Genomic DNA, 16,390 nt, shown 5'->3' with positions numbered 1-16,390 from the left:
AATTGGTTGGTGTGCGACTTTGACCTTAATATACGGGACTCGAACGAGGGACAAGCGGTAATGAGTAAATTCGAAGCAGCCACATTTCGCAATTTGAAAACCTCTTAGTTGTATGGTTTGTAGCGAAAAAATTAATATTAATTTAACAAAAAAATCCTCGAGTTAATAACCAGCCACGGGAGAGTGAAGTTATCAACAAACCATAAGCATGGATTAAAACCACTTAAAGAACATTACGCAACGAAGCAATACGGGAAGAAAAGCAAAGAGAAGCTTAAAACCGGTAACACTAATTTAGATGCATACATAAATGGTGTTATGGGGAGTCGAATGGAGGAGTTGTCCTGGAGGAGGTGGCCGATCTCATAATCAAGACTATCCCAGTAAGAAAAAATCAGCTTTAGTGGCGAAACAGTGGCTTATTGTCTCTAAAATACCTCCTCCGAGCAGAATACAAGCTTATCCACTCTTAAACTTCTCCTCCGATTCTACCTTTAGCAACTGAGAGCTTGTGTTATACTTTGAGTTCTACCAAACGGCATCCAGTTGCTAGCGCGCTTCTGCAGAGCATTCCGTTAGCACCTTTAAACTTGTGTTATACTTTGAGTTCTACCTAATAGCATCCAGTTACTAGCGCGCTCCTGCAGAGCATCCCGTTAGCGCCTTTAAGCTTGTGCTATACTTGGAGTTCTACCTTACGGCATCCAGTTGCTAGCGCGCTACTGCAGAGCATCCAGTTAGCGCCTTTAAGCTTGTGCTATACTTGGAGTTCTACCTAACGGCATCCAGTTGCTTGCGCGCTACTGCAGAGCATTCTCCGTCAGGCGATTGACGATATAGAGTTGGAAAAAGAAATGAGAGAGAAATAGCGAGAGGAGAAAGAGGTAGGGAATGAAACACAATAGTTCCGATTTTGCATTTTGCATTGCCGTGTTAGTGTCTCAATAATTATCATTTGTTTGGTCATACAAAGAGTGTTAACACCGAAAATTACGTACGGAACTTTAAAATGTATTCCAAGAGGATTAGAAAATCTGGACTTTTGTACCGAAAGCGAGCTAAAATAGCTTCAATGTTCACATCGTCAAATGATAATCAGGAACCTACACCATCAACCCGTAAGCTAAACTTTTTCCAGTCTGAAACTATAGTTCTCCTTAAGATATGAATTGTATTTCAGACACAACGACTAGAGTAACAGAAACAACCTTTGCAGACGAATTTGTATCCAGTAGTAGTGATGAAGAAAGCGATAATGATTCGATTGACGAACATTCATATGATTCGAGTGATGATGACAACCAAATTTATGGCGAAGAAAACTTTGCAAACATGTCAGTCATGGATTGTTTGCGATACTGGGCACTTGTGACAAATCAATCGCATAATTCCATACGAATTATATTGAAAATTTTTAGAGAAAAATCGAACTGCGATTTGCCAAAAAGTGCTAAAACATTACTGAAAATACTAAAACCGCACCAACCTATCAGTGCAATTAACGGAGGAAAATATTGGTACCATGGAATTGCAAAAAATATGACTATTTTTTTCAGGTAACTATGCAAAGAGAAATCCATAACAAAATAAGAATTTTTTAAATAATATTTTTTTACCATTTTAGGGATACTCCACCAGTCCAAAGATTTTCGCTCAACATATCTATTGATGGATTACCATTACACAAAAGTAGTAAAACTCAGTTTTGGCCTATTATGATTAATATTCACGAAATGCCTACGGTTCCGCCGATGATAGTGTCTATATTTTGCGGCCCATGCAAGCCAGGAGATTTAGAAGCATATTTACGTCCTTTTGTTGTTGAAATGACAGATCTTATACATGATGGGATTTTAATAAACTTCAGGAAAATTCCCGTAAATTTAAGAGCCATCATAGCAGACTCTCCGGCTAGATCATTCATTAAAGGTAATATACAATGATTACTATAAACTAATAAGTAAGTGGTTTTGAAAACAGATGTTATCACAAACTTTTCTTTTGTTTTAATTTTAGGAGTAGTTAACCACGCAATGCTAAGAATGGTTGCATGAAATGCAATTGCGAAGGAGAATATAACTATGAGTCTCGCACGGTAATTTTTAAAGGAGTTTCTGCTTCCAAGAGAACTGATAAAGAATTTCGTAAGGGTGTTTACGGAAAATACCATAAAGTTATAACGCCATTAATCGACATTCCAAATTTCGATACAATCTATGACGTAGTTACATCTGACCCATTACATTTGCTAGATTTAGAATGTACACGAAAATTGCTTTTAGGATGGAGAGATGGATCGTTAGGTTTGAAAACAAAATGGTCTATGCGACAGTGCAAACAAGTTTCAGACGGTCTCAGTACAATTAAGCTTCCTTCTGAAATTCACAGAGGACTTCGTAAAATGGAATATCTACGGCATTGGAAAGGTAGTGAATTGAATTCATTTTTGTTCTATGCTAGTATAGTGGTTTTGAAAGACGTCTTGGCTAAACAAGTTTATAAGCACTTTTTATTATATTTTTGTGCTATAACTATGTTGTCTTCTGAAGTATATAAGCAAAATTGGCACGTAGCAGGTAAGATGCTTGATAATTTTGTTGATGAATTTAAAAACATCTACCACGAAAGGTATATTACCAGTAATGTGCATAATTTGCTACATGTTTTGGATGACGTGATGAGATTTGGTGTCCTTAGCTCGATTTCCACATATCCTTTCGAGAACCATCTTCAATTTTTAAAAAAAATTATTCGAGGTGGAAAAAATCAACTTGAACAAGCCATGAATCGTATTACAGAACTACAAAATTATCTGATGATGTCGTCGAAACAAGAGCTATTCAAACTACGATAAAGAAAAAACAAGATGAGACGTTACTACACTTGAGTAGGACATGCACGTTAAGAGAAGGCAATCGCGATGGTTGGTTTTTATGTACCGATAATACCATAGTGCAGTATTCTACTGCTGAAGAAACACCATCTTTACCGTTAATTTATGGAAGAAAAATGAAATTCAAACCCGACTGGTTTTCTTATCCTTTCAAATCTTTCATCTTACACATTTATAAGACGCAAACGTCAAATCTATCCGTAAAACATTACAAATTTAAAAGTGAAAATGTTAAATGTAAACTTGTTGCTGTACCAACATCAAAGGCAGGTGAAATAGTATTTGTTCCGTTGTTACACTCATTTTTCAAAAAATAAAAACATATTGGTATAAGCACGCCTGAAACCAAATTCATTGTACTCAATCATTTTATGACATATAGATAAATAAAACAACAAATACAAATTGTAATATTTCGTGTAACTTTGGGTAACTAACTTTATTTCATGTAACTAGTTAATATTCATGCAACTTTATCAATTCACTAAAATTACATATAGCTGAATTGAGTTTTTGTTTGAAAATATTCATTCCAGCTTTGGAGCTTTGATGAAATGTGATGTACTTTTTCGCAGTCCCTTCGCAAGCAGTCTTTTGGGAGCATTTTTCAATTTCTTCATGAAAAATTCTGCTACTGATGCTCTATTAACACTCACTAAATCAGTCGTTCCTACTATTTCGAACAGTTTTGTTATTCTTTTATGTCGCATCATCGCTATCTTCGGTCCAGTTTTTCCAATTCCTGTCCAACTTATTTCGGCGAACAATTGTTTAGAAAACAAGAGGTCTATTGCTTCGGTCATCCTATTCTCACTTCGCGCTTCCGTGATGTTCGATTTAAGATAGGACAATACTTTATCCTGATATTCTGGGTTGTTTAAATTTTCATCAAATAATTCTAGTTGAACGCGATCTTCGAGTGGAGTGAAATTCATTTGTTCTTCTGCATTTAGTCGTTGTTGTTCTTTTCGTTTTGGTCCGATATTATCAAGTAAAATTTGTATACTTGCAAGTATTGTGTCGAGTTTTTTTGCGTTTTGTTAATTTTGAGCCTTTATATTCTGCACCTCCTTTTCTATTCTTTTGCAATTTACGCATTCTAACATGGTTAGCGGTACAACGTTGCTGGTGTTGTTCAATCTGTAACAAACAAATTTAGTATTAGTATAGTTGTAAACAAATGTATAAACATGTGAACGACATACCGTCTTCAATAAACGTGGTTTCGTTTTCAATTAGAATTCTGGGCGACAGCTCTGTTTCGTACGCTTCCTCATTCCTAGACGAAGAACAGCTTGCGGATAAATGCTCACAATTTTCTATAACAGAAAGGCAATTGGTAAATCACTTGTAGAGTTGTTTACATGGTGATGTACATTTACATACCTTCATCAATAAGCAGATTTTGGTTTTGAATTTGTTCGTTTTGACATTTTCAACCTGGGATGAAGATTCACCGCTCATTCCTTCTGCGATCTCGTCTGCCAAAAACGAAGAACCTATGTGCCGGCGCTTTACGACACAAAGCATTTTGTTCCAAGAAGTAGACGCTACGCTGTCTCCGTCTTTCAACATTTTGTTGATTGATGGACCGTTCTTCACATTAGGCCACAACAGAGTTGTGTTAGATTTTGTGGCATCTAACAACCATCCTTCTGGAACCACCGAAATTTCCTTTTTGCCATTGGCAGAGATAGTTTGAACCACCGCAAAAGGCATTGTTAAAACCGCGTTTGCTCTTCAGGTAATGCGAACACAGACTGACCGTAGGAAAAAAGGCTTGCTTATAAGCAAACACAAGTAGCACTAATAACTGCATTGTCTGCATCTTGTTGCAACACGTTCACCGCCGTGTCAAAAAACACACAAACTAGTAACACATTTGTCCATCGCGCACACGGATATAAATGGTCATAAAATACATTGCTGAGCGGTTGACAGATTGAAAATACAATCCTTGCTTTAGTTGGGATTTTAACGAGAGGATATCAACACAGACAAACAGCTCAAACGGTTAGGAAGTTAGCCAATTTCAGTAGAGATAATTGCTACCTGAGTTCGATTACAGAAAAGATACAACTAAAATTGCGAATGTTAAAAGATTAGGAACAAGAGCGAAGGATGAGAAGAGAAAAAATAACCAACAAGACAGAAATGCTAAGAATCGAGAAAGACGGTATCGATAAATACTGGTAATGAGATAGAGAAAGGGAGGAAATATAATAAGAGAGAGAAAATATTTTTTTTCATTTTCTCTCAATTCTATTTTTAGAATTGCTAGTGTGAGAGATATTATTTTTCTGTTTTCTCTCAATTATATTTTTGGATGCTTTCAGTTCTACTTTTCAATTAAGCAGCGCCGAAGAAGCGATCCTTAAGGCTGACGGTTGCCGCTAAGCATCGCCGATTAAAAATGTTGTATGCTGTTGGGCAGCGCTGCTTGATGACTGAAATTATACCGCTAAGAAACATCGATTTAAGCGACGCTTAAAGATAAAATCGTTCACGTTTTCTTACTGGGATGCAACACATCATTTTGCAAACCAGCATCCTTAGCGCTGCTGCAAGTAGAGATCGATGTTCAATCGAGCGTTTATATGTTAGCTACGTCTAGCAAACAAAGATTGTGGCAGCCCGGTGGTGTATTTGGGGGCGGCGCCGGTCTACACACGACAGAAGCGGTTCAAAAACCCATCCAGATCAGTATCCCGTAGCCGCTGGTAAATAAAATTAAAAAAAAAACAGAAATGGCAGGCCGGTGTTGTTGAGCCGATGAAAAGAAATCCAAGAAAGATAAACAACTCAACAATATATAATTAAAAATTTAACCCAGTCAATGGCTACTTATTAAGGTGTGTCAATATCTAGAGTCGTCCGTGTCGATTTCGTAACATTCGAAGCTAGCATATGTAAAAACACATTGTCGATTAATGTTTGTAATGACTGCGGACACGTGTTCACTACATGTTTACACTCCTCGTAGACACATGTCCGGGAGGTAGTCTTGTATTACTACCGTTTATTATGATTATGTTTGTCAATGTGCTTGTTTCAGTTACTCTTTTTATATGGATCCGTAACTGATTGTACTACACGATTTGGTAGAAGAAGTTCCACTCTTCTACTACAACGTGATATAAACAATACTTTGGGAGTATCCAAACTATCTTTGAGAAAGCATAACCTATATTTACGAAGCGCCCAGCAAAATGCAACCATATTGAATATCGGTCGGGTACTCTGGGAAAGAAAACACACCCTGCGCGCCTTAAATCCTTCTCGAAACATTCGAAAACCGCACAATGGTCCAACTGACAAGAAGGTCACTGATAATTGCCAGACAGCAACACCCTCCTTACCAATCCCACTGATCCCAACATCCCTGCAACGCATAGTTTGTTTTTTTTTGTTGCTTTCCACGAATACACTGCTTGCTGCCCCCGTTATTTCTACCCCACTCAGTGGTGAATATTGCGGTCCGATGCCTACCATCGCGAATGTTTTGCCAAATATGTGCAACGAATCGTTCCTTTTGCGATCAATTTTCCACTGCAGCGTGGAAGCCCTGAAGCATGTTGAAGAACATTAAAAATATGCGGACATTTCAGAAGGCACAAAAAGTTCGTAGAGCTACATCATAGCCGTATCGTTACTAATTGCCAAATGACAAGAGTTTTATAAACTTTTTTTTGATAATTGGCTCCATTACTCGATTTCACTTACATGATGATAAAAGCGAACAGATATTCGACGTACAGTATAGATATAAAGCAACAAAGTCCGCATTTGATCGTTAATAACAATCAGATTACTTTATCCGCAGCAAACTGTAGTAAAATTTATGGTCGCAATTATTATTTTAATTACACTTAATTCAGTAAATTCGTCTTCATGTGTGGTAGTAAACTTTAAAGCTTCATTGTCGTGATGCCAAATGATTGCTAGTGATCGTTTGAAGTCGAATAATTGTTAAAGCACTGATTAAATAAGTATATATAATCCATCTCATACGATCACCCGCGTGCACGATCAGTGGTTGGCTTTAGCATTCATATCAGGTTCTCTATCTCCCATCCCTTTCGCATCACTTTAGTAGTCGATTTCGGCATAAAGGCGTGATCAATGGACGTGACGCAGCCGTAGATTATATTATACCGCTCAACATGGTGCACAGAAGCGACACATAAAGCTGCCCACCTACGCGGCCTGCTTCACCAACTTGATGATTCTATAGGGATTTTGAAGCACTTTGCTCAAGAGTGTCACTTTGCATATTGTACACACGTGTGTATGTCGTAATATACCAAGGTCTCTGACAAAATCAATATCTTATTGTCTCGAAAATCGTTTGTACTCTGCATGCAGACGAATTGTTTCGTGCAACACATCTCTAACGCTCATCAGGCTAGATTAATATATATTGTGCCGCATATATGCCCAACGATTTGGAACTTTGTAAGCCAGCAAAGAAGCTTTATATGAACGATTGTGTAAGGATATATCACATTACATCTAGCTTGGTTTAAAGTTTACCAGCTATGAATGCAGTGATTGCAAAGAAGTCTTCACCAATACGAAGCAAACCAGCACCAAACAGACGGCGAATAGCCTAACCGCGAAGATAATTATAATGATAGCGACATTAGTCGCAGAAACGATGAGAACAATCGTCTACCGTCATCATTCGATGCTGTTCAAGGCGATAATGTTACGAAACGACACAAACGGCCGTCGGGTGCGAAGAAAACTTGGACGATAGCGTAGTTTCCATCAGCATGTTTTTGTGTGCACTTCGCACAAGACAGAGAGGCCTTCAAATCGGGGTCAAACACGCTAATGAACACTTCGATTGAAACAACTGTCCAGTTTGGTTATTTCTTGCAAACAGCCCGGACATTTCTATAGATAAACAGTTGTAACATAACCTGAGGTTAGATTCCGACGTTAGGCAACCGTTACTTGTAACCAACAAAAACGTCAGCTCAAAACTCCAAAAGCAGAATTCAACTTGTTGACTAAGTTTTATTACGATATAGTTAGAGATCGAACAAAGTATAGTATTAGTGTTGAGCTTAATGAGTGGTTCGAGAAGAGTCATTCATATGAATCTTTAGTGAGAAATCATTCAAATCAGGTATAGGATCTTAAAAGATTCATGAGATCTTTGGAGACCCTAAGCGAGGCCTAATTGAAGACCAGGTGGGGGGGAAGGATTCAGATTAAGATTCATGAGTCTGACTCAAATTCACCCAACACTACATACAGGCAGCCCCCGAGATACGCTATTATAGCTATAACTTGTGAAAAATCCGCGTATCTCGAATTTCCGCGTAAGTCGAATCCGGGAGTAAAATCGTTTATTCTTCAATGTTAGTTAGTTGACTTTCTTCTCTGCACTTACTTCAGCAAACCAGGCTACTTTTTGATAGAATACATTAAAAATAAACTAAAAGCAAATATTTGGTATGATAAAGGAAGCTATTGTAGACCAATTTTACACCATTTTGCAAAGATTTCGTGCTGTAAACTAACTCAGCTGTCAAATTTCCAAAAACCGCGTATCTCCTAATCCGCGTATAAGAGGAACCGCGTATCTAGGGGACTGCCTGTACTACAGTTTACCAAAGATCCAGGGGTGAAATATTAATTTGAATTCGGGATCCCTCATTATAAGGGTTTGGGAACTCCGCAAAAGACCAAGGATATTATTAATTCAAATAATGGACATGAAGTAGTATTACACACCATTTACTTCGTTTCATTCCCACTTTAATAGCAATAATATTTTTAAGATTATCACAAGATTATTAAAACAATATTCCTCCAGTGCAGTTAACCATCGAAGAGGTAACATGCGACATGGCGCAATCAATTGCGGATATTTAAAATGCCATTATTGTACGCATTATGCATTATGTCATGCAAAACACGCTCTTCTCGACTCGACAAACAGTGGTTGGATAAGAAAAAACTCCTACACACTCACACACACACACACACAAACATGGAAGATGAAACACACAATGTGAAAGTCGGTATATGCCGTATTTACGTTGCTGGTGAGCTGTTGTTTAAGATTGCCCGTGCGAATCAGCTTAGGATATAAATTGGGTTTATTTCGCATGCGTTACCACGCGAGTCTTGGGATGTGCCTGCGCAACGTTCACCATGGTATGTGAGTTTCGAACCATTTCGATCTGTCGATGAGCACCGACTAACCAATGCAGGACAGCCGGAAATAACAAACCACACAAGCGCACGCAAATCGTACCATCTTTCGCCCAAGGGTCCTTAATGTATTCCGTTTCACCGTGCTTTCCCTTCTGTTCTGCCCAACGACCCCCACTTACTCGTAACGGACGTGTGGGGCTTTCGCAGGACGGAAATTTCCCGATCGGTCGTCATTTGTTGACTCACCGTTTCCACAACCCATCACGAACTTCATCACATCAATAATTGACTTTGTTGCGTACTCCCAGTACACTCTCTCAGAGGAAAAGCGACTTTTTACTTCTTACTACGTCTTTCACTCTCCAACAGGGATGTCTGTAGAGAAAAAAAAAACGGACAAACCGCACCAGTTGGCTATACAGATGGCATAGTTTCCCATGCACTCACACACCCGCATACATTAAATCGATCTTTGGTGAAATGGAATTATCTACCACCCACCGTAGCAAATGGAAATGAGAATGCCTGTTGACCTGCGGCTAACGTGAGTGTCGTGCAGGTTTAATGCTGCCGTGCACGTGATTGCATGTAAACGGTTTCCAACCGGCTACTTTGCATCGACCCGGTCTGTAGTATCATTCGTACCCGTTCCCACGAACAGATACTCCATCCGGCAACACGTGTAAAAATAATAACGTACCTTCGCGAGTACGGCGATGAGTGTGATTTTTTATTGCTTAGATGACCCTGAATACCTATGGACGTCCTATATTGCTATTGCTTACTTATGTTGCAAGTTTGGAAACTCCAACAAATAAAATAGACATTCAAACGGAAATGTAACTGCGAGAAAGAAGCGAAACGATTTTTGAACCACACACGACAACTTCATCACCGACTTAGCCTTAGTTTGTACGTGAAAGATGGCGAATGTCACGATAACCTACCTGTTTGTCGGTGTACTATTCTGTTTGCGAAATCACCCGGTAAACTGCTGAAGGTTGTTTGCTGTTTCACCCGTGCTGGTACCGTTGCAATTGATTGCAGACTAAGAATTGCGTAAGATGCGTCCAAGGGTGGTGGCACGCTGTTTAACAGCTTATCATCATCCTTTGGGTCACTTTCGGCACCGACGATATGTGCATTCGAAGAAACGAAAACTAACACACGGTTTTGACACCTTTCACCTAGCTGGAACGACCCGTAGGTATATCTAGGCTGCCGGATTGCTTTGAACGTTAGTTGGAGTTAAAGTTTGCTTGGTAGCTGGATGTGATGTCTACAACTTAACATAAACACGTTACGCCTTTGCCTTGCAGATTCTCAACAATGCTAGGAACACCAGCCCTTTGGCATGCCGTACTCAATTTTCACCCTATCGACGTTTAGGGTTTGTTTCAAATTTAACTTTTCCCCTGCAATGCTACCTGACGGATCTTGTGTTTAACTGACAAAATAACAACAACTAATCGACAGCGAATCTGCCGAAAAGCACGTGTGAGCGCGTCTCAGTCACTCGACGCGGTTCAGACAAAAGCTACGGTGCGACTGAGAGCTCTTCGTAGCGGGACGCCACTGCTATGGTCAGACATTGTGACTCGTTACTTCCCTTGCTCCTCAACAAAGCTGGCACAACCGAGACACGTACAGCTCACCTGGTCGTGCGCGGCAAATGAGTGAAATGAGACGTTACGCAGCGCAAACTCAGAGACGAGAGCGGTGCCTTGCGCCTTCAGCTGTGTGTGTGTGTATATTTGCGTTGGTTTTATAGTAAGGTTGGGAGTGAAAGGAGCCATTCGGATGTATCCGCATTAGTGCAGCATAACGAAACCATTGACGAAATGTGGATGGCAAGTAGTAGGAGGTAGGAAATATTGGGAAGATGTGATCTCCGTGGTAGATTTTTAAAAAAGATCTGAATCAATGTGCTTCATTAATCTTTCTTCAATTTTCATATGAATCTTTAGTGAGGAGTCATTCAAATCAAGGAATCGACACTCAAAAGCTTCATGATTCCTCCGATCAGTGGCGGTAATGCCCCTTTGAGGCTGTAAGACGAATGGTAGGGTCCATTTTTGGCAACTAATGGAGACAGGGCACGCCAGAAAAGTTGAAGGTCGTACATCTCGGATGATTCATGACTCTCAGAATGTTTACGAATCTTTTGAATAAATATTTATATTTGTTTATTTTGTATAAAGATTCAATCAGGTTCATGAATTTGACTCAGATTTACCCAAAACTAAATGAGTCAATATGCGAATACGAATATGCCAACACGAAGATTCGAAGATTGGAAGACCGCTAAAGAACAAAGAAGTTGTTTACTACTTGAAACTATGATCGACTAAAAACTTGAAGGTTAATAAAACCCCATCAAATCAACTCTCCATAGTTATTTATCTATATCTGCAAGAAATAACAGCAAGGTATAGAGTTGCTCAGCCCTGATAAACTTCTGCTCCGTTATCATCACGAAATGAACAACGTGCATGAATACTTTCACCATAAAGTTATGGCACACCGTCACACTCTCGCACTTCCTTGGGGCAATATGACAGACGGGTGCAAGTATTCAATTCTGGCTGGCCTAGGTGTACCATCAAATTCGATAAATGAAAATGAGCTTGTAGCACATTAAATGGCTAGTCGAGGAGCCACATTAAGTTACCCAACAAGAAGCAGGTTGATGGATCCCAAAGACAAACAAGAACTCGTCAAAAAGAAAATATGGAAAAAATAATTATTTTTGCATACTGCATGGCTCATGTCTGAGTTGCAGACCTTAATACAAATGACTAACCAAAGCTCGCCTTTCAAAGTAAAACTCGAAATTCATGGCCATAGCACATAGATTTGTTTTTTAAACTTATTATTATAGAAATCGCTATGTCACGATTGAACTAATGCAACGTTCACTCTATAACCAAAGTCATTAGATCAACGCCAAAATTAGTGTTTATGCAACCGTTTCAGTTAATGAATGCCGTTTCAGTTAATGAAGATGAGGTCATTTTTCCAATTCAATCCTATTCGATCGCTGGTCAACATGTTTTTTGTACAGTTTTTAAACGATCCGTAATTGAAAATAGTTCTTGATCTTGATGTTGGTTCACATAGCGTTACATGTTTCATCGTTTTAATCTTCAACCAATGGCCTTCGAACCGTTCTCTGTCACATTTTACCGATTTTTTGAACAATTTAATTGTAAATGGGTTCTGTTAGTTCTGGTAGTATAGCTTCAGTCAATCCGCGAAATACGTAGTACCCGTACCACGCGGTATCAATAGTGTTCAACATCTTGTATCGGGGAATACCTATATGTTTTACGATGGTGATGAATTATCACGTTTTAAAATTATTTATCATTTGTGAGAGCCCAAATAATAATTAACAATACATATGTGTAGTTATTTCACTCAAACATTTTAATGAAAATTTTATAAACGAACTGTGTCCCAAATACAGTCATTTTTCAAGTTACGCGACACTCGAGTTACGCAAATTTGAGAAACGCGAATCTCATAATTTTTGTCAATGTTCGAATCATCTCAATAATAAGGAACATTCTAATATTACATACATTACTTTGATAAACATGTACCCTAATTGTCGAAATAACCGTAAAACTATCAATTATTAGTATGCTCCGTTACGTGAAAAGAAAAAATCAATAACTGATTACTAAAAATAAACGATATTATAAAGGAAATTCGAGTTACTCGAGTTTCGTTGGCACGCATTATTCGCGTAACTCGGGAAAAGACTGTACTTAATGTTCGTTACCGTTACAACGTTAAGCACAGTTCAGACGTATACACTTTCGAGCAGCTGTTTTGTTTTATAAATTATTGCACGGTTGCATTGCTAAATGTACAGGCAGTCCCCGATATAAGCGGTTCCTCTTAAACGCGGATTCGGAGATACGAGGTTTTTGGAAATTTAAAATTGTAAATGATAATGTCAATCATTTTATCTACTTTTATGCTTAATTTTGGAGTTAAAAACATGTTTAGTTAAAAATCTACATTTATGCGAGTCCGCGTATATCAACTACTGAGTCTCTCGGGAACTGTCTGTGTACTCTGGACTCGGGGACTGCAAAAAAACGCAGGAGTGATGAACGCTGTGCCAAAATCATGCGTACAGACAGTCCCCGAGATACGCTATTATAGGAAAAATCCGTGTATCTCGAATTTCCGCATAAGTCGATCCGGGAGTAAAATCGTTTATACTTCAAAGTTTGATAGTTGACCTCCTCCTGTGCACTTAATTTATCCAGCAAACCAGGCTATTTTTGATAGAATACATTAAAATAAACTAAAAACAAATGTTTTATATGACAAAGGAAGCTATTTTAGACCAACTTTACCCTTTTTTACTTAGATTTTGTAATATAAATTACCTCCGCTGTAAAATTTTCACCGCGTATCTCCGAATCCGCGTACAAGAGGAACCGCGTATCTCGGGGACTGCATGTACTTTGAATGTTTATTGTATAACCGTGCATCTACACTTAGCGGTCTACCCATGTACGATTGCCAACGTACCTGTCATTTGCCATGAGACTGGGTACGCAACCAGGTACGTTGGGAGCTTTGTATGATTGGCCAAAATCATACTATAAGCCAGTTTTTTTGTATGCGTTTTGACGTTTCCAGGCGTTCCGCTTACAGCTTGCCATACAAATGGCAAGCCAAGTTGAGCCTAGGAAAGAAGGATTACATTGGTTTCCCAATGAAAGCAGCTAATCTAAGTTCAACAAATGTCATAACAAAGAGTTTTGCTAGCTGGTCTGAGCCAGATTACGCCATGTTTCCCGTATGCGAAAAATGTAAAAAAAAAATTAACGAAAACAACTGAAAAAGGATTTTGAATTGGAATTGAATTAAAAGTAAAATGTTTGTACTTAAAAATAAATTACAGTTACTCCAATAATGCGTGCCAGTGAAACTTGAGTAACTCGATATTCCTTTATAATATAATTTATATTTAGTAACCAGTGATCGATTTCTTCTTTTCGCGTTATGAAGCATACTAATATTTTATAGTTTTACGATTATATCGATTAGGGTACATTTTTATCAAAGTAATATTTATAATATTTGTATGTTCCGTATTATTGGGATGATTTGAAATTTGACAAACAAAAATTCAATTCCACATACAAAACTTCAAAATTATGAGGTTCGCGTATTTCGAATTTGCGTAACTCGGATGTCGCCTAGCTGGGGAAATGAGTGTACATAAGTACATCTCCACATTTTGGTCATTAATCGCAATGTGCGGCGATAATGACAATTGGGTTAAAGAAGTGTTAATGTTTACAGCGAACAACAGTCCGATGAATAAAGTATTCCGAAAAATTACTAGGACTACTTCACTAGTAAGTAAGATTTCGTTTGCTGTCCCGCGATCGGCATCTAGACACCGACAAATGTTGCACGAACCTCGCGCTAACACAGTGTTTATTGTTTATTTTTATTTCACAGGAGTTTTATTGTAAGTCCAAACTACGTTCCTCGTTAATCGGTCTCGGTGGCCAAATTATTAAATAAACATTAAACATTAAACATTATTTTCGAAGTAGTATAATAATTAAATAGATCAATTGCAATCTTCTATTTTCAATTTAATCCATGAATTTCACTACGGCCATTTCAAAACAAGCTAAACTTCTCAACCCTCGAGTTATAAACAATGTGGCTGGCTTTCAAACATTTTCTCCTAGGGATATTCTTCAAATGAGCGTCGATACTTCTCGGAGCGAACGAAATTACACGATCGCTGCAATTATCCAAAGTATATTGCTTTTTTCCTGTTTTGAAGCTTTTGAGCTATAAAGTAACTAAGGTAGCTTCCACACGGACCACGGCCGCCGCGATACCGCGGCGTATTCCGCGGAGCGCTTGTTTGACAGCCAGACGTGGAGATTTGACAGCCGAGCACCGTCAAGGTGGCATACAAGTTATACGCGATCGTCGCGGTACCGCGGCGGCTGCGGTCCGTGTGGAGGCGACCTAAGAGGTCTAAATTGTATTCCACCAATCTGCGAATCCTAGCAATCCCACGCCTGACCTTTTCTCTAGAATAAAAAAATCTGCGAATCCACAAATACCGCGTATCTCGGGAACTACCTGTTGGTAATGTGTAAATATCGCCTAATGTTGGTGTTGATACATTCAACATGGTGAGGAACAAGTGGATGTGTTCAAACCGCCCTTGAGACACATATGACATCAAGGGTCACTATTTGTCACATAGCAAATTCATTACATATTGGAAAATCAATGCTACGGAACAATAGCAATAAAAACAAACCAATGGATTGAAGTTGGTTTTCTGTTCCTTCAATCTTAAAAAAAAAAAAACTGAAATCAATTACGTTGTAGTTATTATGGGCTAGATCTAACGATGAATAAAAATCAATATCTCAAACAGATGAATCGAATAACCACTTCTAGTTTTTAATAAAAGATTTAAAAAATTGTTTTAAAAAATATTAAAAAAGCATGAAGCAAACATGAATGAGTTCTGCAAAACGAAAAAGCTTAAGCTACAGAATTTGTATTAAGCATTGTATCTCTGAGATGTTATTGTAGTCTTGAAATTTTCGAATCAAATGAGTTAAAACACATTATTCAACCAAAAGAACGGAAAGTAATTGTAATAGCGAAATAAACTATTCGTTATTGAAAAAACGATTCTTTCTATAGTGAACAAAAATGTATGAACGAAACCGAGACCAAGAGAAACATTATTGTAGTAATCAATGAAGATTGCTTATTTTCATGAAAATGTGTGGAAATAATACCGAAAGCATATCGCTCTTTCTGCCGCTGCCTGTACCAGAAGAGCGAAGAAAACTATCAAATGTATATTATCTAAAAAAAAATACCCTGGTCGTTCTTCTTGAATTAAAAAAAAACTTCTCCCTACGCATGGGGCATCCGTATGGTGCTCATTAGAGTAAAAGAGCAACAGCAATTTCGAGAAACAGAGAGAGAGTAGCATAAACTTACCCATGAAGCCTATGCTCCCGAAGAAAGAAGAAAGAGCAAAGCGCATCGCAGAAGTGTAGCATAGGCAGAAAACAAATCGCACTATAGCAGGCATGCGTGCAAGAGCGGGCCAGCCGTATCCTTGGAGCAACTGTCAAAATGGCCGTCGTGGTTTGCTGCTGTTGCTGTGTGGTATCGTCGAATGGTTGCACACACTGCACACAGTATGTGTCGCTACAAGTAATAGAGATCGCAAAAACGATCCGCTCTTGCGTCTAGCATTGGTGTTGGGCAAACATAGAACGCAAGCCTATCGTCTGCTGG

The sequence above is a fragment of the Anopheles marshallii genome, chromosome X (assembly GCF_943734725.1).
Source record: "Anopheles marshallii chromosome X, idAnoMarsDA_429_01, whole genome shotgun sequence".
NCBI lineage: Eukaryota > Metazoa > Arthropoda > Insecta > Diptera > Culicidae > Anopheles > Anopheles marshallii.
This window is presented reverse-complemented; position numbering follows the sequence as displayed.